General features: G+C 37.6%; 1 protein-coding gene across 2 annotated transcripts in view; it reads right to left on the reverse strand.

The window, feature by feature from the left end:
• The window catches only part of gnai2b (guanine nucleotide binding protein (G protein), alpha inhibiting activity polypeptide 2b), a 112751-nt gene that overhangs the window by 84364 nt on the left and 997 nt on the right, over positions 1-27390 (reverse strand). Inside the window, exon 1 of one of the 2 annotated variants that reach the window (XM_049479501.1) lies at positions 8718-8738. The exons of the other annotated variant lie outside the window; for it this stretch is intronic. The gene's annotated coding sequence lies outside the window, so the exon portion shown is untranslated. Of the gene's footprint in view, positions 1-8717; positions 8739-27390 lie in introns of those variants that run through there. 2 annotated transcript variants of the gene reach the window in all.

Raw genomic sequence — 27390 nt, forward strand, 5'->3', positions numbered from 1 at the left:
CCTAAAAGGAATACTTAAGTACAAAAAGTGTTGAATACTTTAGTACTTCCACTTAAGCGTGGAGCTTAAAGAACACTTTAACTTCTACTGTAATTTTTTATTTATTTATTTATTTATTTATTATTATTAATTATGCACAATACACCAAGAAAATAAGAAAAAAGACAAAAAGTTGTAGTAATACAAACAGTGCAGGGAGAGTACAAAAAAGCCAGCAGGGCTTGTACTAGGCACTTTCCCATTGTATTTAAATGAATTATATTTTAGGTAAATATACAAAAAATGACGTAAAGGAGATTAGGAAGTGGGAGTGGGGGGAAAAGAAAAAGAAGGGAATAAAAATAATGACAGTAACAAAGACAATAACATTGATAGGTAGTCACAAATAGTAGTGCAGGATGTTTAAAGTAATATAGCTTTACGTAATTACTGATTCTTGTGAAAGAAAGTGGTCTTCAGTGAGCTTTTTGAAAGAAATTTCAAAACTTCAAAAATTTCAACTTAAGTAAAAGAATGAATACGTTTCCAGAGAAAAGATAAATAAAATTCAGTATAACTGAACCAGGGCAGATATATATGCCACGTTGGACTGAGCAGTGGAGGGTCCCACAGTAGGCCTTGCTCAGGCTGGGAAACCATCCAATTACAGCTACTGCAGAGCGTGTGGTGGTTTGTTGGTTTCTTTAGCCCTCCCTTCTTCTCTCTCTCTCTCTCTCTCTCTCTTTCTTTTATGAATTACAAAGCTTCTCTCTCTCTCTTTCTCTCTCTCTCTTTCTCTCTCTCTCTCTCTCTTTATGAGCTAGCTACTAGCCACATCTGCTGAACAGCTGCCTCCATAAACACAGGGTGCAGCTGCTTTTCATTCATTTATTTATATATATAGATATAAAAACCACCTTACATCATCCCTGCTGTAAAAGAGGGAATAACAGGTTTGCTGCATTGAGTTTTTAGCAATTTCCACCTAAAATTAGTACAGCTTTAATTAGTAGTGCTGAAATAAACAAGAAAACAAAACATAATCCATCCAACAGCACTGCACATGATGAAGTGCAGTGAATAGTGATGAACTGCTAACAGAGAACATTATAAGAACATTCAGCAACGTTTTAAAAAGTTTCCATGAATGATACAGAATCACAGAATTATTAATTTCCCAAGAAGTAAAAAAAAAAAAAAACGTTATTAGAACATTTCTCACATAACGTTCCTAGCTAGATGAATACTAACATTATGCAAATATTAAAAGTAACATTCTCATGAACTAAACTTAAAAACGTTAAAAATAAGTGATGTTGCAGCAATGTTTCCAAAACAGTGTTAAATTAAAATATGGTAAAATACAAAAAGATTGAACTTTCTAAGAACTTTAACTGTAACATTTAGAAAATGTTTTACTAACCAAAAGTGTTAGCAGCAAACCTACAACTAGGAGTGTGCCATATTGTATTGTATAAGTATTGTAAAATAAAAAACCCATATTGTGATAAGTGATATTCTTGAAAGCATTTTTTTTATTATTATTATTTTGTTAATCAGAAGATCATAGTAAAATCAGAGTTATATTCATTCTAAATAGGGAATGAAGGGGGATTTAGCTCCCTCTCTGGTGAGAATGGGTAATTGCACCGAGTATGCAGAAGAATTATTTTAAACTGGGAGGGTGTGATGCGGTCTCCTTTCAGAGCGGATGAATCCGATTCCAGGTTATGTTCTGAGAGAGAGAGCACTCAGTAAGAAACTTCACTCCTTCGTTTCTTTGGTTTTACTATGAGTGAATGAGCTACTGAGCTCTGAGTTTCCTCTTCTGAAGTCTCCATTGCTCCACCAGCTGCTTGCGTTTAGTAAAACTGAGACGGATCTTCTTTTAGAGGCTGTAAGTGTGACGTAAGTACATAAAGACGGGTGATGTGACCAGAAGAAGAAGAACTCCATCGAAAAAGCGACTCGACACCCCAGTCTTTAGAATGAATATATTAACAGGATTAGCAATGGTTTCAGCACACTAACACAATATTTTATCCATATTCTTCTCCACTCAGAAATGCTTCTGCTTTCAGAAACAAAATAATACAAAATAATAATAATAATACTGCCACTTTAATCCTTTTTTTAAATGTAATGCCAAAATATCTGTCATAAAATGTTATTTTAAGGCCATGTTGCAAAACAAATCTAGAGTGTTTTGTTGTGGTGAGTAGTTGTGTCAGAGTTAATACTCATACTTTTATTCCTGAAACTGAGGAACAGCATCACGACCAGGCAGTAAAAGGCGATGAGGTACTAAAACATCCCTGGCAGCTCTTATCTCCCTCCTCTCTCTACAGGTTATAAAGGTAGATGAGGCACAGGATGAGCACTTCTGATAGGGACTGAGCAATCAAAAGGAAAGCAGTGAAAAGAGGGTGGAATCTCAACACCAATAAACCAAGCGAGCATTCATTGGTTCCCTTATTCCACTTCTTTTTATAATTTATAATTGTGTTTTGAGGATTTTCATGATTTATTATTGATTTTGCATCAAATATGCAGATTTTTATTCAAACACAGGTGCTCCAAACTTCTAATTTGACTAACTAAAGTTACTACTTTAGTTACTTCACATGGTGGCACTATTAAAACAAACCTGCAGTAAAAGAATATTGGATGTCAAATACAGTATAAAGAGATCTCACCATCCCTATTCTTGCCATTTAAGGGCTCTGTCACTTTTATCCAAATAAGCTGTTGCTGGCCACACTTCAGTGTGAGCTTGTGCTAAATGGCATGCTTAACAGCGATGGAAGCACAAAAATCAATTTAAACAATAGATCTCCCTCATCTGTTGACTTGCCACAGACAGTAGTTATAGATCCCTCCCTCAGAAAAAGTCTAATGGCTAATCCTGCTGTGTACTGTATGAGGTTATCAACCAGCAGACAGAGATGAAAATTAATCTTCAACTAATCTAGTGGGTATGGCTCTGGTGGGGGTTGACAGGTGAGGGGCGGAGCCAGGACAGTTCTATGCAGGTTTTCTTATTTTGATGTAACAATGAGGGAGAAGCTGATTCGCCTGCTGATTCACAGAAAATGGTTAGGTGGTTTTTTTTTTTGGTGTTCAGAGTATTTATAGGTGCAGTCTAGACCTAAGTGGAAATACAAAAGCACACAAAAAGTAATTTTTGCACAATACAGCTCTGAAAAAAAATAAGAGAGCACTTAAAAATTATGAGTTTCTTTGATTTTACCAAATTGAAAACCTCTGAAATATAATCAAGAGGAAGATGGATGATCACAAACCATCAAACCACCAAACTGAACTGCTTGAATTTTTGCACCAGAAGTAAAGCAGCATAAAGTTATCCAAAAGCAGTGTGTAAGACTGGTGGAGGAGAACATGATGCCAAGATGCATGAAAAAAACTGTGATTAAAAACCAGGATTATTCCACCAAATATTGATTTCTGAACTCTTAAAACTTTAGAAATGACAATATTTGTATTTGTAATTTGGGAGAAATGTTGTCTGTAGTTTATAGAATAAAACAATAATGTTAATTTTACTCAAACATAAACCTATACATAGCAAAATTAGAGAAACTGATTTAGAAACATTTTTTCCAGAGCTTTTTTTTTGTTGCCTTTAAATAGGGAGATAAGAGAGAGGCGACAACAGGCATCTTACACACTTTAAGGTCACACTCTACACCTGGTTGTTTTAAGTTTAGTGTGAAAGCTCTGCTTTGTGTGTGTGTGTGTGTGTGTGTGTGTGTGTGAGACGATGCATTGATTGTTGGCCTTGGCTGAACCCGGCGTGAGCAGAGACACATCACGCTCTCCTAGAGATAGATACACGTCTCCATGGCAACTCTGACACAAATTGCCACTATGCTGGGATGTGGTAGAAGGATGGGGTTATATAATTGAGATGTGTATGGCCTCGCAACACACTCTCACACACTCTCACACACTCTCACACACTCTCACACACACACTCTCGCACACTCTCGCACACTCTCGCACACTCTCGCACACGCCTTTTTATGAATCAGCGTTCAACTAAATAACATGTATTCACCTTGTTGATACTGATTAACATGATTATAATGTGCATTTACATGCATTGCTGCATTAAAATGTATGCTGGGCTTTATTTTCAAATAAAAATCATTTAAATAGTTACATAAACATAAAAACAGCCCTAAAATACTTAAGTTATATTACACTCTAGGTTTACGCTATAACGTGTAATATTGGCACTGCTGTGCTGCAGTCGTACATCACTTACATGTTACAGTGTGAACCTCAAGTGTATTATTGTGATTATACTACAGTTCCATTGTCGATGTTTATTGAAAGATTTTGAGCTAAAGAGGAGGAGAAAATAAGATCTGTTTGGTTATTAACACTCCTTATGGGGGTAAGAGGAACTTTTTTCAGAGCTGCAGAGAGGAACAGCAGCAGGAGCTCCTCAGATAAAGTGCTATTCCCATTTCTCTCCAGGCAGGATTTTTACAGAATACAGAATTTTTCAGTAACTACTACAAAAAATGCAGTATTTGCAGTTAAGCGTACATGTGATTTATGTGGTTTGGGGATGAGGAATTGAAGCCTGGACCACATTGAGACGGCTCAGTCTTACTTCATTACTGCACAGGTTCAGAATTAGCTCTGCCTGGATCAGGCACAGAGACAGCACACCGAATCAGAAAACCAGAGGGAGAACAGAGGAATCCAGGACATTTCCAATTTGCTCCTCATGTTTCATCACCTCCCTGACTCCGCCACGGATTTGGAGGAATTATGTTCTCCGTCTCGAGTGTGAAACCAAACCCACAGTCACAAAAACGCTCAAGACCAGGAGAAATCACCAAGACTTTTCAGTAAATTAGCAACAGCGGTCTTGTTCCACCACCTGAAGAGTGTCTGATATTCACTGCAGTCACGGTAACCAAACACAAATGCTCAAATCCCTTTCAATTGGTGGATAAATGTGGTCGTTTAATATATCATATTTATTAAAACAAAAAAATTAAAAGTGCCCTGTGGTATATTGAACCTTCAGATGTTTGCAGCAGATCCTAGTTCTGTCAGTTACACTGAACATATAGGATATTTTTTAGTTTTATAATTATTATTGTTGGGCATTGCAAAGCAAAGATTGTATTAATTTCAGTTGTTTTTGCCCATTAATATAAATTTGCATGCCCATATACATGTACACTTTTTGAGCTACAAAGACTTCATCTTTCATCACAGTTCTTTGCGAAAATATGCTGTCGAAACAATACAATATACAGTTTTTGTGCAATGGTCAAAAGAATTTGCCCTAAAGGAATGAATGGGAGGGCCCAACATTCTCACTGCATCTCCTTGTACTGTATGTGTATGGAGAAGCTGCTGGAAAAAACAGCACTTTAGCTACCACCACAGACACCATAGCAACAACTTAGCAACCACCTAGTAATCACCACAGATACCATAGCAACACATTAGCAATCACCGGGAATGCCTTAGCAATCGCCCAGCAACTACTTAGTTACAGTTCTGTATCTGTTTCTCTGCATATTTTATTATTATCCTATTTTCACCCTGTTTGCTAACCTGACAATGAAAAACACAGATGCTCTACTGACTGAATACAACCTAGACAGTCATCAACAGTCAGAGGTTCATTGTTATCTTGGCAACACATACATGCAGCACATACCAATTGTGTGTACACCCCACATGTTATGCATACATGAACACGCAGCAGTGCACAAACCCAATTTTTCCATCAACAATAAACAGAATACGAAATTAAATAACATTGCTAGTCCCAAAAAAAGAGCTGCTGGAGCTTCTTAACAGTGTGAATCAGCAGCTCAGTTTCCTCTGCTGAGAAGCGTTGGATATGTACAGGTAGCTGCACCGTTAAACTAGCAATCCACCAAAGTTGCAAGGCACAGCGGATTATAAGGCACAATATGCAACACTAGTAAGGAACAGGGGTGTTGCCATGTTTCCCTTCTAATTTAGCACATCTCACTATGGGGTGGTGGTCGACTTGACCACCACCCCATGGGTAACTTAAGTTAAGTAAAGCTAAGCTAAGTAAACAAAAAAAAAAAACAGTTATTCTTAAAAAACAACTTTTTCTTTTAAAGTCCATGGAGCGCTGGATGTTATTTTACACAGATTCTTCTAAAAAAAATGTTTTAGTTGGGTGAGTAAAATGCTTGCGTTTATTTACAGTACAGTAAGCTTCCATTTATTCCAGATTTCCAATAAGGCTGGGTGCAGCAGCATAAGCATTAGCGGCTAACCGCTAGTAAATGCCACCACCCGACAGCACTACACTGAGGAACCCTGAGTGTTCCAGTAAGCCAGGGCGATATTAGCTAGAGGTTCGTTCAATGTAGATTGTTTTAATACGGTAAATACCTTTGAACAGCGAAAGAGCTAGCGCTTAGCATGGTTAGCAGCTAATGCTTATAATACTGCTCCAGCCCAGGGTCTGGAAAACTAAACTGAAACTCCTGTATACTCCTGTGTGGCTTTACTGATCCTTAATACCTGACTGACAGAATTCCTACATAAGGCTCAATATTGATTTTTTGGGAAAATTAAAGGATTTTAAATGACAGATGCTCAATTAACATTCAACTGCATGTCTATTGAATGTGAATTGTAACATTTAGAGTTGTTAGGATAACACCCAGGGAGTCAAAACATGTTTACACTGTGATTTTAACACTATAGATTTGACTGTGTACAAACTACAACTCCATCTACCCCAAATAAAGTATCATACCCTTCTAGTGTCCTCAGCTCCTACCAGTCTATCAATCTTCGAGTAAGAAGACCCTGATGATGAATGGCTGCAGTCAGTGTAGTGACAGATAGACCACCAGCACGCCGTAATGACAGAGTGGGCATCTGCACTGCTGCCGGGGTCTTTGATCTGAAGCTCTCTATACACCGCCACCCGTCAAGCTGCCTAATCAGGGCTCCGAGCACATTTACATTTCTGAGCAGGCACTTCAAAAGACCCCACGCTCCTCCAGAGCCCAGTTTATACTTCCAGTAGAGGGGCGTCGTTCTCCCAGCGGAACTGGTGGGCAATGCATGTTGATGTCATCGAACATACGGTCGTTCTAGAGACGTCTCTGAGGGTCCTTCCAAATCCAGGAGACGGCGGTAAACTGAGCTCCTCAAATTAACCAGCAGGTTCTCAATGAGTGAACGAGTGAACGAGTAAATGAGTGAACAGGCTTAAAACCCTGAAACGAGACTCGGACCATCAGAGCCGCTGCCCATTCAGTGCTGCTTAACTGAGATCAATACTGGCTACATTCAATTCGGCCTTTCTTAAAAATCCATTACTGGATTTTAGAGGCGCTGTAACGATGCAAGCAAGTCCTCTTCATCGTTTTTTCTTTTTACATGTCTTTATTCGCACTGTTAATTATGGGATTTTCATATCTGGTATTGTAGATTTCAAAAAATAAAGTAATAGAGGTTCATTGTTTTAATGTTTTTCAGTGTAATTAATACAAAAATTTACTTGGATGGTTCATCATAGATGTCATCATAGAGTTGTAGCCCAACTAACATTCAATTAAAATTAAACTGCATTTCTTATAAATGTAACTGAACCCTAAAATAAAAGTAAACGATTCTTTATTGAATGTAACCCAACACCCAAACCGAACACTAACTCTCTATAATCAAGGCTAGATTTAGGGTTAGATTTAAGGTTTAGGTTGAAATTAGGGTTAGAGATTGAGTTAGTTGTAGGGTTGGGTTCTGTAGAGAATCTAATGACTATTTTAGTATTCGACCAATCTTTTTTTGTTTGATTATTTGTTAGCAATTTTTTTTTCCATTTGTACTTCCTATTGGTGAAGACAGCTAAACATTTAGGCCCCAAAATCAATTCTGCAGTACATTTTGATAGTTTGATGTACAATGTATATTATAGGAAACATTCACACAGGCTTAGTGTTATTTTCAGTAGATTCTAGGATGCTTGTATGTATTCTTTACTTTACTATTTAAGAAGATACCTCCCTAAAATGATTGTTTTTCAAAAAATATAAAAAATATAAATTAATTTTAATGGAGTATTCAGAGTATAGTATCTGTCCAACACTTATCCATTAGTGTACCTAATGTAAGTAATGTTAATGAAGGAATGAATCCTGTTTAAACTCAGCTCAGCAGCTCTCTGCAGTAATTTAACTCTCTGTGGGTAATACAGAAATCAGTGTATAAACTGTACAGAACTAGTAAAGACAGACTTTAGAGGATTTTTGTGGAGTCAAATGTGTTTTTATATGTTTAACGGACACAGTGCTGCTATTATTACACCGAATGCACGTCTTTCTCTACTGCTCTCTCACAAGCTACAAGTCCCACCCACACTGAAACCTCACTGTCCAACTAAGCATGAGGAGAGGCCAATCAGGATGCTCAGGATTTGTCACTCTCTCATTATGTGTGTGCATCTTCCTCCATTGCCCTTGTAGATAATGGCGACTAATCGTTGCAGACCAACTACAACAAATACTATAACTAAAATGTGTTTAGACAACTTCAATCTAAAAACATAAAAACATATTTTGGACCAATTAAAAAAAGGGCTTTTTTTTAAATATGCAACACATGCATGCCCCAAGGCTGTTGTCTTTAAAGAGTGTTGGTTTGTAAAACATCTTTAAATCTTTAAATTATAGACTGTAAGAGCAAGTTACCTGCATTCTGTGCTGCTGAGGCTAAACAGTCCAGGTAATACACAGAGTTCAGGAGCTGAGCGCAGGCGAAAATCGGTGTTGGTGAAAAAAACATATCCAAGGTCATATATGAGGAAAAAAACCCAGAGAAACGCTTTGTAACGCAGGTAAAATCAAACAATTACTCGGCGACGAGTGTGTGTGTGCTGAAATCCTATTTATACAGAGTTCACAGGTGCAGAAAATTACACTGATTAACTTCCTGGAAGTGAGTCATGTGATTGTGTGATGAAATGGTGAGGTGCGTTCTGGGTAACGTAGTCCGGAAACTGGAGATCACAGGCAGAGCTGAGTGTGGGAGAGTTAGACAATTTACGGCACCAGGCGTGACAGTATGTCTTTGCTATTGTAACAACGGGAAAAGTATGCCATGCATGGCTCGAAATAATTAAAAAATTTATTAATCATGGGTAAAATAAACCAATCAGAGTGTCACTTGCTCATCATTCCCTTCAAGAGCCAGGTGCACTTTGAATTTGGCAGATTGCTAATTTAATGGTGCAGCTACCTGGAGGTGTCGAACGCTTCTCATCAGACAAAACTCATTTATAGAACAAGGAATGTTAATGTATTTAGTTTTTCTGTTTATTGTTGGGTTTGTGCACTGCTGTGTGTCTTTGTGTTACCAAGATAGCAATGAACGTCTGACTGTTGACGTCTGTCTAGATTGTATTCAGTATTCAGTGGAGCTCCTGTGTTTTCTGTTGCTGAGATAGAGATAGCAATACACCAGAAATTTACCTGAACACACCTCATTACCAGAACACCACACCCATCAGTGTAGATATATTCAGAAGCTCTGCTGCTATTTAAACAATGCAGTCTGAAGGCGTGAAAATGGACTGTTGGTGGGGTGCAAGATAGCAATGAGCATCACAGCAAGTCTTGCACAGAGTGTAAAACAGGGTTAGTCAACAAATTATTTTTTGATAGTGTTATTTAGCTAAATTCATTAAATATTAGGGGTAAAACAATTACTTGAGTAATTCTTGTTACTCGATTAAAAAAATGATCGATTAATTTTCTGTGCCTCGAGGAATCATTTAATTAATTTTTAAATGTTTAAAAATTTTCATTTTATTATTGATTAATGCCCTATATTTAATACTTACAAGAAATCTGAAGTTGAAATAATTTAACTTAATTTATTGAACTATTAATTATTAAATTATTACTTGTGGTATCTATGTCTATTTTGTGTTTTATTTATTTCTATTTGTGTTTGCAATGTGGAAATGTATGTTGTAAATTCAAAAATTAAGCAAATTGGTCATTCATTATTAAGTACGTTTTTTTATTTTATGAAATCTCTTATTTTATGTTTTATCCGATTACTCGATTAATCGAAGCGATCTTTCAGTAGAGTACTCAATCACTAGAATAATTGATAGCTGCAGCCCTAATAAATATTTTTAAACAATTAAAGCATTGAATGAGAAGTTGATTCCAAACGTTGGATTGGTACTCTAATTTTTGCCTTAATACAATCTGGCCTGGGGACCTTTATTATGAAGCCCAAAATGGCTAACTATTAACTTCTGATGCTAATTGTTGAGTATTTATTAGGAATCTTCAAAGAGTGATTTTTTTTGTTGTCAACTGAACCAACATTTTTGTTTAACTGGAAATATTTTGTTCTTATAACATTTTAATGCACAGCTTTATCACGTCACTCGTTCCCAGAACGTTCCTACACTGTAAATCCGTACGTAGTTTGAGCTCAAATGATTTAAGTCTGTTTTACATAAAATTGGATATTTCTAAACAAAACTCAACTTTTTTAGTAAGTTGAACATTTGTGAGGACATATCCTGTACTATTCAAACTGAGATCTTTGAGTTGAACCAACTTATAATAAATGAGTTTAATCTGTTTTGCCATTAACAGCTTCTTTTCCATTGGCTTCTGTCACAATCTATTTGCATAATGGGTGTGTCCAACAGTTTCTGACTAACACTCACCATCAGTGTGTAGTGATTCCTTCTGGGCTACCTTACAAATAAATCAACTTCCCCTTTAGTTGTAATAACTTGATGTTCTAAGTTATGCTAACTTGACTTTTTTAAGGCAACCAGTTTCCTCAAATTTATTAAGTAAATTCAACTTATCTGGGCTTAGAGTGTGGGATGCTTTTTTTTTCAGCACAAGCTAATCTTCCAGTGACCACAGTTGTGTATGCTTTTTGTGTTGATTTATGTATTATTATTATTATTATTTTTATCATTATTATTATCTGTTGGACAACTGAATTGTCACACTGGGGATTAATAAAGTATCTATCTATCTATCTATCTATCTATCTATCTATCTATCTATCTATCTATCTATCTATTTATCTATCTATCTATCATTCAGAGCGTTAGCAGAGCTTCGGCTGAAACTAAGGACGTACTTCCTCAGCAGCAGCAGCAGCAGCAGCAGCAGCAGCAGCAGCAGCACTACACCACGGTGCACACGACCCCACGCTGCTATCTCTCCCTCTGCTGCTCAGCGTGAAGCTCGGCTTAGGGAAATTCACTAACCTGATCTCCAGGAAACGTATGATGGGAGTGATAGTATTTGTTCTGCTGCTGCAGCTTGATCCAGGGCACTGCTATGAATTAATTATACAGGAGAAAATCAAACTAAGGGCAACTCAATAAAAGAGCTTGTATTTCAACAGAGCAGAATGTCTCTCTCTCTCTTTGTCCTCTCCTTCCTTCACTAACTTCATAATATTTTATTGCTCTGCAAGAAGCGTAGATGATGAAGCAGACGCTTTTATTTCTAAAGTTTCTGTTCCTTTAATGCACCTTTTCTGACATACAGCTCTGGAAAATAAAATAAGAGAGCACTTAAAAATGATGAGTTTCTTTGATTTTACCAAATTGAAAACCTCTGGAATATAATCAAGAGGAAGATGGATGATCACAAACCATCAAACCACCAAACTGAACTGCTTGAATTTCTGCACCAGGAGTAAAGCAGCATAAAGTTATCCAAAAGCAGTGTGTAAGACTGGTGGAGGAGAACATGATGCCAAGATGCATGAAAACTGTGATTAAAAATCAGAGTTAATCCTACAAATATTGATTTCTGAACTCCAAAACTTGCTGATTTCATACTTGTTTTCTTTGCATTATTTAATATTTTTTGTTATTTCAGGCATTTCTCATTTTCTGTAAATAAATGCAGTAAATTATGATATTTGTATTTGGAATTTGGGAGAAATGTTGTCTGTAGTTTATAGAATAAAACAACAATGTTCATTTTACTCAAACATATGCAAAGAACTCAAATATTGAAGTTCAGAAATCAATATTTGGTGGAATTACCCTGTTTTTTATCACAGTTTTTATGCATCTTGGCATCATGTTCTCCTCCACCAGTCTTACACACTGCTTTTGGATAACTTTATGCTGCTTTACTCCTGGTGCAGAAATTCAAGCAGTTCAGTTTGGTGGTTTGATGGCTTGTGATCATCCATCTTCCTCTTGATTATATTCCAGAGGTTCATAATTTGGTAAAATCAAAGAAACTCATCATTTTTAAGTGCTCTCTTATTTTATTTTCCAGAGCTGTATATGGGTAATCTTTGTTAGCTACCTGCCAGTCAATCCCTTGAAGGGCCCTTACTAATATATACTAATATACTGGCTAGCGGTAGCATTAGCGCTTTAGCTAACTTTCACAGAACTGGCTTCCTTGCTCCTATGACTGACTGCTGACTCACAACAGACTAAACTCAGTTATTATATAATAAGTTGCCTCAACCCAAAGATCAGATCTCAGTTTGAATAGTACAGTAAATGTGCCCACAAATGTTCAACTAACTCAAAATAGTTGAGTATTGTTTAGAAATAACCAATTTTATGTAAAACAGACTTAAATCATTTGAGTTCAAATAATGTATTGGTTTAAAGTGCAGACATAATCGATCACACACTCAATTCACACAATGGACACACGACTCTGAGGCTGGACCACAGCTCCACACTGAAGGAAGGACACGTCTGTGCAGCGACCGCTCATAATCAGTAATTAGCACCCGCTAAGTGCCAATTGCACGGATAAATAGTACTTTAGACACAGGCGCTCCCAGAGTGCTTCCACCTATTATTAAAAAGCAGTAATCTGTATCTGCTGTGAGCGGCCGTGATCGGATAATAACTGGATACTACTTCCACACTTATACCCTTTACAACAACACAAGGAGTTGTTTGTGGAGTTCATTTTGTGTCGAAGATTTTACACAAAAATATAAAATCTGCAAAAATTGCATTTTTTAATGCATAAAATCGGATTTAAACAACAGAATTCAAATACAAAATAAAATTCACAAAAATCCACAGAAAAAAATGAATGCAAAGATTCACAAAATCTGTGCACAAATATGCAAAGAATAATAACTGCAAAGAATAATAGTATGAAAAGAATAAAAGTATATTTAACTTAACCCTTAACATACATCTTTCCATTTTGAATCTTATTTTATAGGTGCCAAATTACTAAAAATGTAGGTACAAAATAGGCTAATTTAAAAATCTTAAAAAGTCTTACTTTATTCTCTGCAAACCCTACAAACCCTTCAGAAATATATTCAGCATATTCAGCATTTCTCCTACAAATGTATTATGCTGCAAGATTGGATTTTCTTTTTTTTTGCCTGCCACCACCTACACATATACAGTACAATACATATATTTTGGAATATATGTATGGAGTATATGTATATACAGTATATAACATTGTAGATATAGTTGGGGTTTCAGAGTTAACATATTATATATTATACATATATTTCGGTAACACGTTATAATATTGTATATTATAATTTTATGATTAATCGTTTGGCACAAAATTAACTCTCTATATATTTTATTGAGTAAGATTTATAAATTACATTCTAGTGTTTGAACATAGTGACACCAGATCCACCACTGAAACCAGAGAGATCTCTCTAAATCCCCAAACTGTCTGAGACTGTCACTTTAAGACTGTGAAGGTGTGTGTGTGTGTGTGTGTGTGTAAGCAGGCAGGTGTGAGGAAGGGAGTTATCACCTGTTCTGAGAGCGTTCACCTTGCTGAGTCTCTCCTACAGAAACACAGGCAGCTTCAGAAAGCAGGAGAACAGGTGCTATTTTTAATCAGTCTCCTTCATCAGTGTCAGATGTTTCACTCCGCCGCTCTTATGATGGGAAAAACAAGCCGCTGTCCTGCGTCTAAACTTGACCTTCAGGTTCTCCGGAGCGAGATGGAGAGATATCATCATTCTGCTCATTTACTGCTGAGTAATCTGGATTCACTGGTCTGTCACATTAAAGCCTGGATGAAGCGAAAGAGCTTCTATGAAGGAGAACATACTGAATGACTCAGCTAAAAACAGCAAGGAAGAAGAAAAATAGCGTTCTGAGTAAGAGTGTGAAATATATCACTTTACACAATAATACTTTTAATGTTAACCCTTAAAACCCTACAGACGAATTTTCCATCCAAAATCGCACCTTGTGTTCTCAGCTTAATTACTCAGGAATCCCTTCACACATAAACATAATCCATATATGGTTAGAAAGGGCGGAGCTTACTCTTTCGATAAAAATATATGTGATATCCATATTGCAATAACGATATTCTCGACTATAGGACCAAAAACTGATTTAAAATAAAGAAAAAATAAAAATGGGGCTCCAAGTGGTCCAGCAGTCTAAAGTTCTGCCACTATCCCTGAGAGAGCACAATTGGTCTTGCTCTCTCTCTCTGGGTGGGTACAGTAGATGGCGCTCTCTCTTTCCCCTCATCACTCCTAGGGTGATGTGGATCAGCACAAGGCTGCGTCTGTGAGCTGATGTACCAATGAAGAAAGCCGCCACATTTTCTATTGACTCTAGGCCTCATGTGGCAAGAGCGCCAACTCTAATATACAGTACACCTTAAATTTAGGAAGTCTGGATCACTTCACTATTCATTTACTATGTAGAAAAAAAGTAGATGTATCCAAACTTTTAACTGGTACTGTAGAATAACTTTGTTACATTAATACACTTCAAATATAAATAACTCACAATAGTAATACAACCAACAGACTTTTCCCAAAAGTGAGAAATGGTTAATGCATGGTCTTTCACTGGAAAGGTTCATTCATACTGTACTCTCTCTCTCCACAATCCTAGAGTTATATATTATTTTCGCAAAGGATAAAGTATATAAATGTCTCTGTGAAGTCATTAATACCGTCTGATCCTCTAGTTGTACGACAAAGCTGCAGTTCTGTTCATATCAGATGGCGCTGAATCCTTGACTCATCTCTCCATCTGGAACTAAAAATCTCAAAATCCTCTCACAGAGCCTAAACGAAGGGATTTTAACAGGAACACCAGGAAATCCATTTGGGGGAAAAACAAACTGTTTTAGTGATACAAGCTTAAAAATACAGATGCAAAAAGGGTATTTGTGTAAACAATTTTACATAAACAGCTCTGAAAAAAATAAGAGACCCTTTAAAAATGATGAGTTTCTTTGATTTTACCAAATTGAAAACCTCTGGAATATAATCAAGAGGAAGATGGATGATCACAAGCCATTAAACCACCAAACTGAACTGCTTGAATTTTTGCACCAGGAGTAAAGCAGCATAAAGTTATCCAAAAGCAGTGTGTAAGACTGGTGGAGGAGAACATGATTCCAAGATGCATAAAAACTATGATTTAAAACCAGGGTTATTCCACCAAATATGTTTCCTTGCATTATTTTTGAAAGGGTCAAACTTAAGGACAATAAACAGACTAAAACTTGTAATATGGTCAAATTTAAAAAGGCACTAAGCTCTAAAATATATATATATATATATTTGTTAATTGCTGATTTGTGTTCCTTTAAAGTAATAAAACATACCATTTCCTAACCTCTAAAAACAATTTTATTACGATAATTTCTGCCTCTGCAGCGCCCTCTCAGATTCAACTGTGCTATAGGCGAGGATGATGTTAACTATATCACAATATGCAAATCAGTCAATCCATAATACCGCCCCCCCCCTGCTGACGTTCAATCATCTGCATTTCACCGCTATCAGAGGCACACTGCTACTGCTGCTGCTGCAGCTCAGCCAATCAATAAGCTCTAATTCCTGCCCCGCCCCTAAACCCATACATTACCCAGTACCTCTACCAATCTACTCCTCCCATTTTTTAGCCTTTCAGGGGTTTAATTACCCTTTAGTTACCTTTAATGGGTTCATATAATTGAACAAAAATGTTTTGGGACACATTGCAAACCATTTATGGTTTCTTCTGAAATTAAGGGAAACCGCCCACCATTCTACTATCCAAAAAAGATTTTATTACTAAATTCTGAAGCATTGCAGTGAGGATTTGATGGCATTTAGCAACAAAAAAGCATTAATAAGGCCAGGCTTTTGGATGATCACCACCCCAACTCTTTCTCAGCTCATTCGAAAGTACTTACTGGATGGAGCACCAACCATCATTTGAGAGAACACAGTTCCTCTACTGCTCCACAGCTCAGTGCTGGAGAGCTTTATACCCTTCTATATCCTAAGACTGATGTTAGACATGGAGCCAATAGGTTCATTTTTGATTATCTGCCTCAGAAAATCTTAATTTATTGGCAATACTTCGCCTACATAGACTAGATAAGATACAATATAAACCTTTAATGCCTCCCAGGTCTAAAAACACTTTATAAAGAAGACCATGTTGAGTCCCATGACATCACAGTGGAAAACAAAGAAGAAACCAGTGCATTGCACACTCAGCTCACTCCCTACATCCTGAAGCTCAACGAGACGCTATTTAAAGTAGTATGTTCTGGTGGTGGGTGGTTTAGATACAGAAACTGCATCCTGCACCCTGTACCACCTCAACATATTAAAGGGGACATATTTTACATCTTTTTCCATAAGTTAGAATAGGTCCATGGTCTACACACAACATTTTCATGAAGTTCTTTACACTAAATCACTCTCACATAAAGATAAAGAGATCTCACAGTTTCTAGATCTATTCTTACCAGTTTCAGTTATTTTCAGAACAAGCCGTTCAAGGGCTCTGTCAATTTTATGCAAATAAGCTGTTGCTGGCCACGCCTCATGCATTAACTAAGCCTTTACTACATGGCAGTGTTAGCTTCTGCTAAATGCCAAAAGGCAAACACGGTAGTTCACGTTTAACTATCATAGAAGTAGGTACAGATCCCTCACTCAGAAGAAGTCTGCTGGCTAATCCTGCTGTGTACTGTCCGAGGTTTTTTTTTTTTTTATCTGCATTTTAGTCAGCAAAAGTAAATAAGGCTATAGATGCTCTACAGTTTTTGACTGTTAAAATATTAAAATGTTAAAATTTTATCTTTTTTCTTTCTTTTCAAACAATATTTTATAAATGTTGAAGTATATAGATCAGAATAGATCATAAAGCAGCCAATGAAACAGTATCTCAGTCCCACCCACTGCACTTAAAGCTCATTATTACTAACTCTTTGTGATTTAGAACACTTTTTTATCATGTTTACGAATAAAAATTTAGTTAAATATTTATTTGGATTTCTATTACTATAGATTTAATAGGTGGAGTGGTCCAGCAGACTAAGGCGCTGCCACTATGGACTGTGCCTTTCACCAAAAAGTAGTTCCACAACAAGTGAACTGTAACAGAACTGTAATTACAAAACAGCGTATAGTTTATACAGACTAACACTAAGGACGATATATTGTCCCAGATATTATTGCTATAAACAATAATTTTGTAATTTTAAAGCGCCGCTATAGAAAATGCTTTAAAATAGAAAAGCTTTAAAATACTAGCATAATAATAATAATATTACACCAATTTAACATGAAATTTGCTTTTTATTATTAAGAACAGACATTGGGCTTTAAATATAAAATATTTTTAAATCCTAAATAAATAAAACAAATAAAGTACAACCACCCTGGGACTCTGGGTTCTGTGAGACAGGAAAAAAATATTATAAAGAGCTTTATTAAATAAAGAAAGTATTAACAAATAGATTACTTGCTTAGATCTAGCTGCGGTTTACTTTTATGTAAACAAACATACATTGAAACCCAATGGCTATTATCGGCGTCGGCAAAAATGATTGTACGATAAGTCGATAATGTAATTATCACGACAGGCCTGGCTGTTACTCTGCAACGTTTCCATGGAGTGATACAGAAATAGTGTGAGGAGGTCGTGCTGTTTATCACAAATATCAGCATGGTGAGAACACTTCTCAACCAATCAGATTATGAGGCCGGAACTAACTGTTGTATCAATGTGTAATATTACACACCTGTGAGGTGTAGTTGTGTAACACTGGCCTAAAAGACATTAAGCGTCGTGTGTTTTAAATAACAGCACTGCAGCTCTTTCTGTGTTCTGGGTCACAACCTTCACACATCGGCTGTTTTGAGAAACAACACCGGCCGTGTTTTCAGCACGATTTCAGAGACAGTCCAAAACAAAGCTTTCCTCTCAGGGACATTCAGAAAACACAGCTATCAGAAACTATCAGACACACACTCCTCCAAGATCTCCACCAGGGGTCTTCTGTTAATTTCCTTTAGCTCTGGTCTTCAGGAGCTTCATTAACAGTATCTGGTGGGCTGGCAGAGCTCGAGCTGAACCTCCCGGGGGCATGAGGGGGCAGAAAGGGCATGACTCAGATCCCTCATACTGAGAATCACTCAAACCGTCCACCCAAAAACCCACAATCCAGAACAGCAGAGTGAGAAGATGAGGCTAAAATAAACAAGCAGCACATCCGGTTACACCCATTTCACCCATTTCACCCATTTCACCCATTTCAAATTAACCGTCTGTACAGTACCAGCCGAAAAACGCACCTAGACACACTTTCCCATACAGTGTTTTCTTTATTTCTTTATTTAATTTATATATTAGTAAGTAATATAATACAGGAAATTGACAAATCCTGCACCTAACAGCTGGGGTTATGCATAGGGCTCAGCCATAATCTACTACTCACTCAACTAACAACAATAGCAAAACCACCACAATCTGATACTGGCTCGACAAGAATCCAGAAGCACAGCCTAACACTATGTTCATGGTCCATTGCCTCAACTGCCAAGTAACAGACCTACCAAAAAATAACCTATGAACAAACAGAATCCCTCCTTAATCTAAGCTCACTTCCTTTAACTATGGCAACAACACACTTACCTAAGCACAATCACACACAATAAATCACATTATAAGTTGCGTGAGCAGAACACAGCAACCACTACCATCTGATACTGGCTCGACAAGAATCCAGAAGCATAGCGAACTATGTTCATGGTCCGTGCCTCAACTGCCAAGTACTCAGACGTCTACAAAAACTCATGAGACAAATTATTACAAGAGCAGGACCACACCAATCCCCTTCATCCAAACTCTAACACAAACTTCAGTGCAAGCTCTTCTCAGGGGTCATCAGGCAGGCACCTTCCTTCGTCAGTGTTTCGCTGAATTAGGCCCACGACACCTCCAGAAGGCTCAACAGTGAAGTCTGGCGTCCCAGATTAATGTATATTAATATTAAAAACATAAAGCAATTAAAGGACACATATGGAATTGCAGTGTTTTCCCAAAAAAATCTTACAGCACTTCATGCTTCCCTCTGCTACTGACAACTTTAATAGAGATGTGGATTTCATTTTCCAGCAGGACTTGGCACACTGCCCACACTGTCAAAAGTACCAATTGGTCTTATATAATATTCTAATTTTCTGAGACTCTGATTTTTGGGTTTTCATTGGCTGTTAGCCATAATCATCAACAATAAAAGAAATAAATGCTTAACATAGAACACTTTGTGTTTAATACATCAATATAATATATGTATATGTAACTTTTCAATGATATTTATTTTTAGAGATGCACTTGTAAATCTGGTACTTAAAAGTATAAAACATATTCTGGTTTGTTTAACACCTTTTGTTCACCTTTTCTAATAATTGCTGTCAAAGTCCAATAGCTGTTATTAATTTAGCTTTAAGTCAATGTTAGTTTAGTGTCTAAATTACACTTTAGTAAGCAAATAACAAAAGTCTAAAGTCCCTAGTTTGTGTTCCATAAAGTAAATTGTACCACAGTATTTTAGACTCTGCAATGTGATTGGCTGAGAGATGTTCTATGAGTGCCATTATCAGCCGGTAATGCACTGAAGCTCTCCATGTATTATTCCACCACATACAGGTAACCTAGCAACTATGCAGTGCTTACAAACCAAACAGCACAGCTACAAACAAACAGAGCAGCAATGGAACTAGTTCAACTGGTGGAGTTTTTATAACCAAACAGATCATTTTTTCTCGTCCTCTTTAACTCAAAATATTTTAATAAACTGTGATAATGGAACTGAGGTTTGTGCTATAATGTGTAATATTGGCACAATATTACTTGTTTTAGCACCAATCTTGAGCATATTATTGCTTAAATATCACCAGTCTGTCTTTTACGTATCTTCCTCTCCTACTTCTGAGATGCCCATATTCACCTTTAACCCATTAGAAGAATATAACTCTGCCGTTTCGAAACGGGTGTGTTTGGTAACCTCTGAGATGTTTGTGTGAGGAAACATCTATTACAGTCTCAGGAGGCGACTCCCAGTTTCAGAGTGTTACTCAACAAAGACCCGGCCCTGAGGAACGAGTGACAGACTGAGAATAAAAAAAAACATCTCTGAGTTAACTCTACTGTAGTGAATTTAACAAAACACCTGTATGATAAGACTCAACTAAGCAAAGGCATTATAGTTACATTACATTTATCGGACGCTTTTATCCAAAGTGACTTTCAAATAATGTTGTTGTTGATGTACCATTTTTTTGCACTATAAATTGCACTTAAAATCCTTTAATTTTCCAACAAATCGTCAGTGTACTTCATAATCCGGTGGTCCTTATGTATGAATTCTACCGGTCAGGTATTAAGGAGCAGTAAAGTCATTCTGCTGAAGTACAGAGTTATACAGGAGTTTCAGTTTAGTTCTCCAGCAACGAGACTCGAGACTGGAGCCGTATTAGCATTCTGCGTTAGCTGTAGCCTGCTTTTAACCCCTGCTAGCACTGTTGGAGCAGCATTAGCATTAACCACAAACAGTGCTAGCTCTTTTACCAGTCAGAGGTATTATCGCTATTCCTGCTTCTTTTGCATTACCTGCTAACTGCGCTAGGCACTAGTTAGCTCTTTCACTGTTCACAGGTGAGTATTTCGGACTGTAGCTTGCGGATAACCCCGGCAAGCACTGCTGGAGCAGCATTAGCATTGGCCACTAACCATGCTAAGTGCTAGTTAGCTCCTTCGCTGTTCAGAGGTGAGTATATTGGACTGTAGCCTTACTGTTTACCGTGTTAAAACAAGATATGTGGGATGAATCGCTAGCTAATATTCTGAGACGGTCCTGATGAGTGCCAGTTTCATCATAATGTTTTTGATGGTATTTGCGAGTACACTAAGATCCTCTTAAAGTATTTTTTTCTCTGCTCAGTTGAGTAGTTGTTGTTGCTTCTCATAATCTGGATTAGAACATTACTCAAATATACACTATTCACTGTATACCTGTAACTCTACCTCTACACTACTTTAATTTAACTGATGCTCTCAAACACTTTATTAAGAGACAAGAAATTAACTCTTGATGAGTTAATGAGGTAGGTAGGTAGGTAGGTAGACAGACAGACAGACAGACAGACAGACAATTCTGCAAAATTTGGGCAAGTGTTCTTCCAGCACGGATCATATAAACTCTTGATATGCGTTCAATAAGAACATTTATCACAATATGACACAAAATCATATTTTATCGTTCTAGCTTTGATGTAGCTCTAAAATCAGATGTATTTTATCTATCATTTTAACATAAAAGTGTTAATATTAATCTAAATCAATCAACGTGAGGTAAAAATGGTCAGTATGTTTATTGTGAGAGCCTTCAGGAGAGCACAACACACCCACTCTCCACTCAACATCGATGGGTCCTCTGTGGAGATTGTTAAGAGCACCAAGTTCCTTGGTGTCCACTTAGCAGATAACCTCACCTGGACCCTGAACACCAGCTCTACAGCCAAGAAAGCCCAGCAGCGTCTCTACTTCCTCCGGAAGCTGAGAAAGGCCCGTCTCCCTCCACCCATCCTCACACTCTTCTATAGAGGGACCATTGAGAGCATCCTGAGCAGCTGCATCACTGCCTGGTTTGGGACCTGCACCGTCTCTGACCGCAAGACCCTCCAGCGTATTGTGAGGACAGCTGAGAGGATCATCGGCGTCTCTCTCCCCTCCATCACGGACATTTACACCACCCGCAGCATCCGCAAAGCAACCAGCATTGTGAATGACCCCACCCATCCCTCACACAAACTATTCTCCCTCCTGCCTTCGGGAAGAAGGTACCGCAGCATCCGGTCCAGCACGACCAGATTCTGCAACAGCTTCTACCCCCAAGCCATCAGACTCCTCAACTGCAGAGACTGAACTGATGGTTTTTCTGTACATGCACACACACTCTTACCCCACTTACCCCAGAAAATGGAAAGCACTAAAAACCTACTACCTCACTGGACTCTATTGCACACTGTGTAATAGAGTAATTACTACCTCACCTGGTCTTTTTTGCACACTGCAAAATTTGCACACTGTCTTGTTATTTATTATTCTTTGTCTGTATGGTGTTGTATTGTCTGTCTGCACTTTTGTACTGTTGCACTATTGTTCTGTCTACACTGTGTTTATGTGCACCATGGTCCCTGGAGGAACGTTGTTTCGTTTCACTGTGTACTCTGTATATAGCTGAAATGACAATAAAAACCACTTTGACTTTGACTTGATTTGAAAATGATGCATTATCTCTCAGTTTATGCAGTAAAGGCAGATGATTTCTGCTCCTCAGCAGAAAACTACAGTTGGTACCACTTTAAAATAAGACTACCTTTATAAAGGGATTTATAAATGGTTTACAATTAGTTTATTAATGGTTACTAATTAGGTTGTAAATGCCCTAAAAATTATTAATAATCAGTTATAACACATACGTTACAACACTGTAACTCTGATGAATTCTTGCACTGCTTTCCTGGGGCTGTCCTTATGAGAGCCAGTTTCATCATTTCATAATTTTTGATGGTCTTCATGACTGCACTTAAAGATACGTTTCTTAATATCTTAGTTTAGAAGTTACTGTACTTCTGAACTACAGCCCTGATGTGGTTTTAAATGATAATCAAGCTAAAAAAAATGTATCTTAGTGTTCAGTCAACATGTGGTGGATACATGCTTTGGCGGGACGATGCGATATATTGATACTGATATATATAATATTGTTTTGATTGTATCATATGGTCTTACGAAGTTAATGCTCCATTTCTCCACATGGTGGCGCTATAATCAAATGAATAGGGTTAAAAAAAACCTGCGATGAACAATATTGGTTGTTAAATTCTGTGAAACTGTGAGGAAGGGAGCCAGGCAGGGAGACGTGGAGGTGGACGTAAATGCAGGTAATAAAATGTATTAAATAAATAACAAATAAACGAGTAAACAAATAACAAAGAAACAAACCAGAACAAACGAGTGAAACAAAAGAACATAAACCTAAACAAACAAGAGATAATAAATAAACAAACAGGGAGGCTAACAGAGGGAAACAAACTAATAGCTGGAAATAAACGAGGGACTGAAAAATAACAAAAGATCAATGAGAAAAAAAAGAAAGGATCAACTAGAAAAAACAAGAATTAAACAAGAAGATAACAAGGAATAAAGGACTAGGGCTAAGGCTATGAAAACAAAGAAACGCGGAGAGACAAACGACAGGAGTTAGTGCAAAGACCGACAAGGACAAAGTGACAGAGGGGGACTATATAACACACAAGGGAAGTGGAAACACCTGGGGCTAGGGGGCGGAGCTACAAATTGACACAGGTGGAAAAATACTGGGACAGAACACAGGGGCACAGGTCACGTGGGACACACACAGGCACGAGGACAGACAGGAAACAGGGCCAGGACATGACAGAAACTGACACAAATAATCCCATAATTCTTGGTAATTGATTATTTAGGAGTATTTTATCCTCTTCAGTAACACAGGGATGCTGAGAAGTATCGTAGAGAATTGTCGTGTGATAGATCACTGAGTATCACAGAATTACGGGATCACAGAATCGTGATATACTCCCTGTGAAACAAAAATAATTTTACCTAATCTCTGTAAAATTCTAGCTATAAATACCAAGAAAATAAGCACAGATTTTCATGATTTAACTCAAGGGTCTGCGCTAATTTGCACCACCTCTTCACGAGCGCAGAAGCGGCGCACTACCGGAATGAGTAAGGATTATCTGGAGCTTCAGGAGCACTTAGCTTTAATCAAGTGTGGGAAAAAGAAACCTGAACCCTTGCGTTTGGTTAAACCCTCGTTTAGACCGATGCTCTGCAGGGCGTAGCAGAGAACTGCGGTATTCTGCAGTCGGTTATTTCTGACCTGGCTTCTTCTTGTTCACCACCGCCTGTCTCCCGGCTGCTCCTCACTCTGAAGAACCTCATAGTAATGGCATAATGACAAGGTATGAAAAATACCACAGAACAGCATCAGACTGACTGAGAGAGCCTCGCTGCTTCTGTGCCTGAGCAAAAACCATGTTCTGAAGTCATGAAAGACTCAAATATGACATTAACATTTGCCTTCAGGGCAAATCTGGCCTGTGTGAATGTTTGATTATGGTTCAAAAGACGTTTAACTTAGCTTTTTAAAATTCAAAATGTGAAACGCATGTATTATACAGATGTATTAAACACAGAGTGATCTATTTTAAGCCTTTATTTCTTTTATTGTTGATGATTATGAAGCTTACAGCCAATGAAAACCCAAAAATCAGTGTCTCAGAAAATTAGAATATTATATAAGACCAATTGTTTCTTTTTGCAGGGTGGGCAGTGTGCCAAGTCCTGCTGGAAAATGAAATCTTCATCTCTATTAAAGTTGTCAGTAGCAGAGGGAAGCATGAAGTGCTGTAAGATTTTGCGGGAAAACAAAACTGCACTGACTTTAGACTTGATAATAAAACACAGTGGATCAACACCAGCAGATGACATGGCGGATTTCATTTTCCTGCCCACACTGCCAAAAGTACCAATTGATCTTACACTATATAATATTCAAATTTTCTGAGACACTGATTTTTGGGTTTTCCTTGACTGTAAGCTTCATAATCATCAACAATAAAATACATAAACGCTTAAAATAGATCACTCTGTGTGTAATACATCTAAATGTAAATATGTAAATATTATATAAGCCCACTTGGTACTTTTGGTAGTGTGGGCAGTGTGCCAAGTCCTGCTGGAAAATAAAAGCCGCATCTCCATAAAAGTTCCCTCAGCAGAGGGAAGCATGAAGTGCTGTAAGATTTTGTGGGAAAACAAAACTGCACTGACTTTAGACTTGATAATAAAACACAGTGGATCAACACCAGCAGATGACAGACATGTCTCTCCAAACCATCACTGATCATCAGTAAATTTTACATTTCATTTGTAAATCAAGGGAGCAGAGTCTGGAGGAAGAGAGGAGAGACACACAGTCCAAACTGCTCGAGCTCTAAAGTGAAGGATTTCATTTTCCAGCAGGATTTGGCACACTGTTCACACTGCTAAAAGTACCAATTGGCCTTATATAATATTCAAATTTTCTGAGATCTCTCTGTGTTTAATACATCTATATAATAATATATGAGTTTCACATTTTGAACTGAATTACTGAAATAAAGTAACTTTTCAAGGATATTCTATTTTTCTTTTCATTGTGTCCTGACCGTTTCACATTCATTGATGTTACAAATATAGGCTAAAAGTATCCATTTTAGTGGGTACGCTAATAAAAATGTTTTCTCATTGGGTAAAAACCTATTAACCGTCAAATATTAAGCTGTATTGTCTTTCTGGTCTTCCCAAAACCAGACTGTCTTTGCTGTGGAAGCACACCTGAAGCCCATCCACACTCTGAACTGGACTATTTAAGGAATTTGAGTCTGAAACGCCACAGCGAACGCTCTGCTCCGTCTCCGGCTGCACAAACAGAATGGCACAGATGAGGTGCTGCTGTGCAAACACCAATACTGTGGTTTTCCTGTCACATGCATCCTGCATCTGCATGTGTCTGAGAGCGCGAGGGGAAGGGAGGGGCGAGCTTTCAGCTGCTCTACAGAAAAGACGTTTTAAAGACATTTTCTCCGCTAAAATCCACTTTTTCTTGTTGTTTGTAAAATACTGTAGGTCTCTCTGAGTTGTTTATGATGCTGCGCAAGAAACTCTTCCTCATCCTCCATTGTCTGCAGTAGTTAGTCAAAGAAAATATTCAGAAAAAAACGAGTCGATCAGGAAAAGCACCGTGTCTACATCAGCCCGTGAATTAGTATTCATGGCCCCGCCTACCTCGGCTCAGGACCGCCCACAAGCAGAGCTGAAGCCAGGCAGCGACACCGTCTCGTCAGATAGGAGCTAAATAACAGCACTAGGAACAGCATGCAGTTCATTCCTGTGTTATTTGTGCGAATAACACATCAGTGTTTATATGCTTTACCCAGTAATTCAGAGCTAAGGAACAAATGGTTAGAATTTGTCTATGGAGGAAAAACACCACCAGCCAAGTACAACTGAGATAGGTAGGTGTATATATAGAACAGTTCTATTTACAATAGTTAAAAGCAGAAATACACCCCGATGTTCTGTTCCAACTGCCTGGGCAGCTCTGCTGCGGTTTAGCCAACAAAATCGCAGGGTGGAAACTAGGTTTACATAGGATCTTCAGTGGATTTGGTGTTTTACAGAGACTCTAAGACTAGGTCAGTGGCTGAACTGCACATGTTGTAAAGTAACATATGACATTGCAAAGACTTATTAGTGTAAAAAAGGTCTTTATTTTAAAACATTTCTAACTTGCAGTGCAGTTAGCCAATCAGAGGCGACATGTTTGCATGTATGAATGTTCAAGAGCCGAATCCTATCACCCCCCCTCCACTCCTCCATCGGACTAAAGCAGCGTTATACTGGATAACCGGAAAACAAGCTCACATGGAATTTATCATACTAGAGACCACAACACACACTGTGTGTATAAACAGTGTTTTAATAAACTACCTGTGCACTTTTAAAGCTCTAATTGTCTCGTGTTAAATGTCAGGGCTCTCAGAATTCAAGCAATGATGTGTGGAGCTCCTTTGAGTACGTTAATGGTGTAAAAATAGTGATTTCTATGCATGGGTAACTCTCACACTAAAAAAAAACAGACTTCATAATTGTTCCCTCAAAAGGTATAATATTTGTCTATACAGGGTCAGATGTCTTCCCTTAGAAGTACAAAGTCTTTCCTAACAGCAGGAAGTACAGATTTGTACCATTTAACCAACCAAAAGGTACATTCAGTATTCTGTATTACTGTACTAATAAATGACATATATTTTAACTATACATGTTTTATTTGAAAGCCAGACAATTTAATATTTATTTGATGATAATGTCTATAACCTTTATAATCTTTACTGGTACAAAAAAAAAAAACTTTCACTGAAAGTTACCCTATTGTATCTCAATATAAGGTAACTTACAGACACAGAGACAAGCTTTGTACTCATTTT

This window comes from Astyanax mexicanus, chromosome 5, assembly GCF_023375975.1.
Source record: "Astyanax mexicanus isolate ESR-SI-001 chromosome 5, AstMex3_surface, whole genome shotgun sequence".
NCBI classification, from domain to species: Eukaryota; Metazoa; Chordata; class Actinopteri; order Characiformes; family Acestrorhamphidae; genus Astyanax; species Astyanax mexicanus.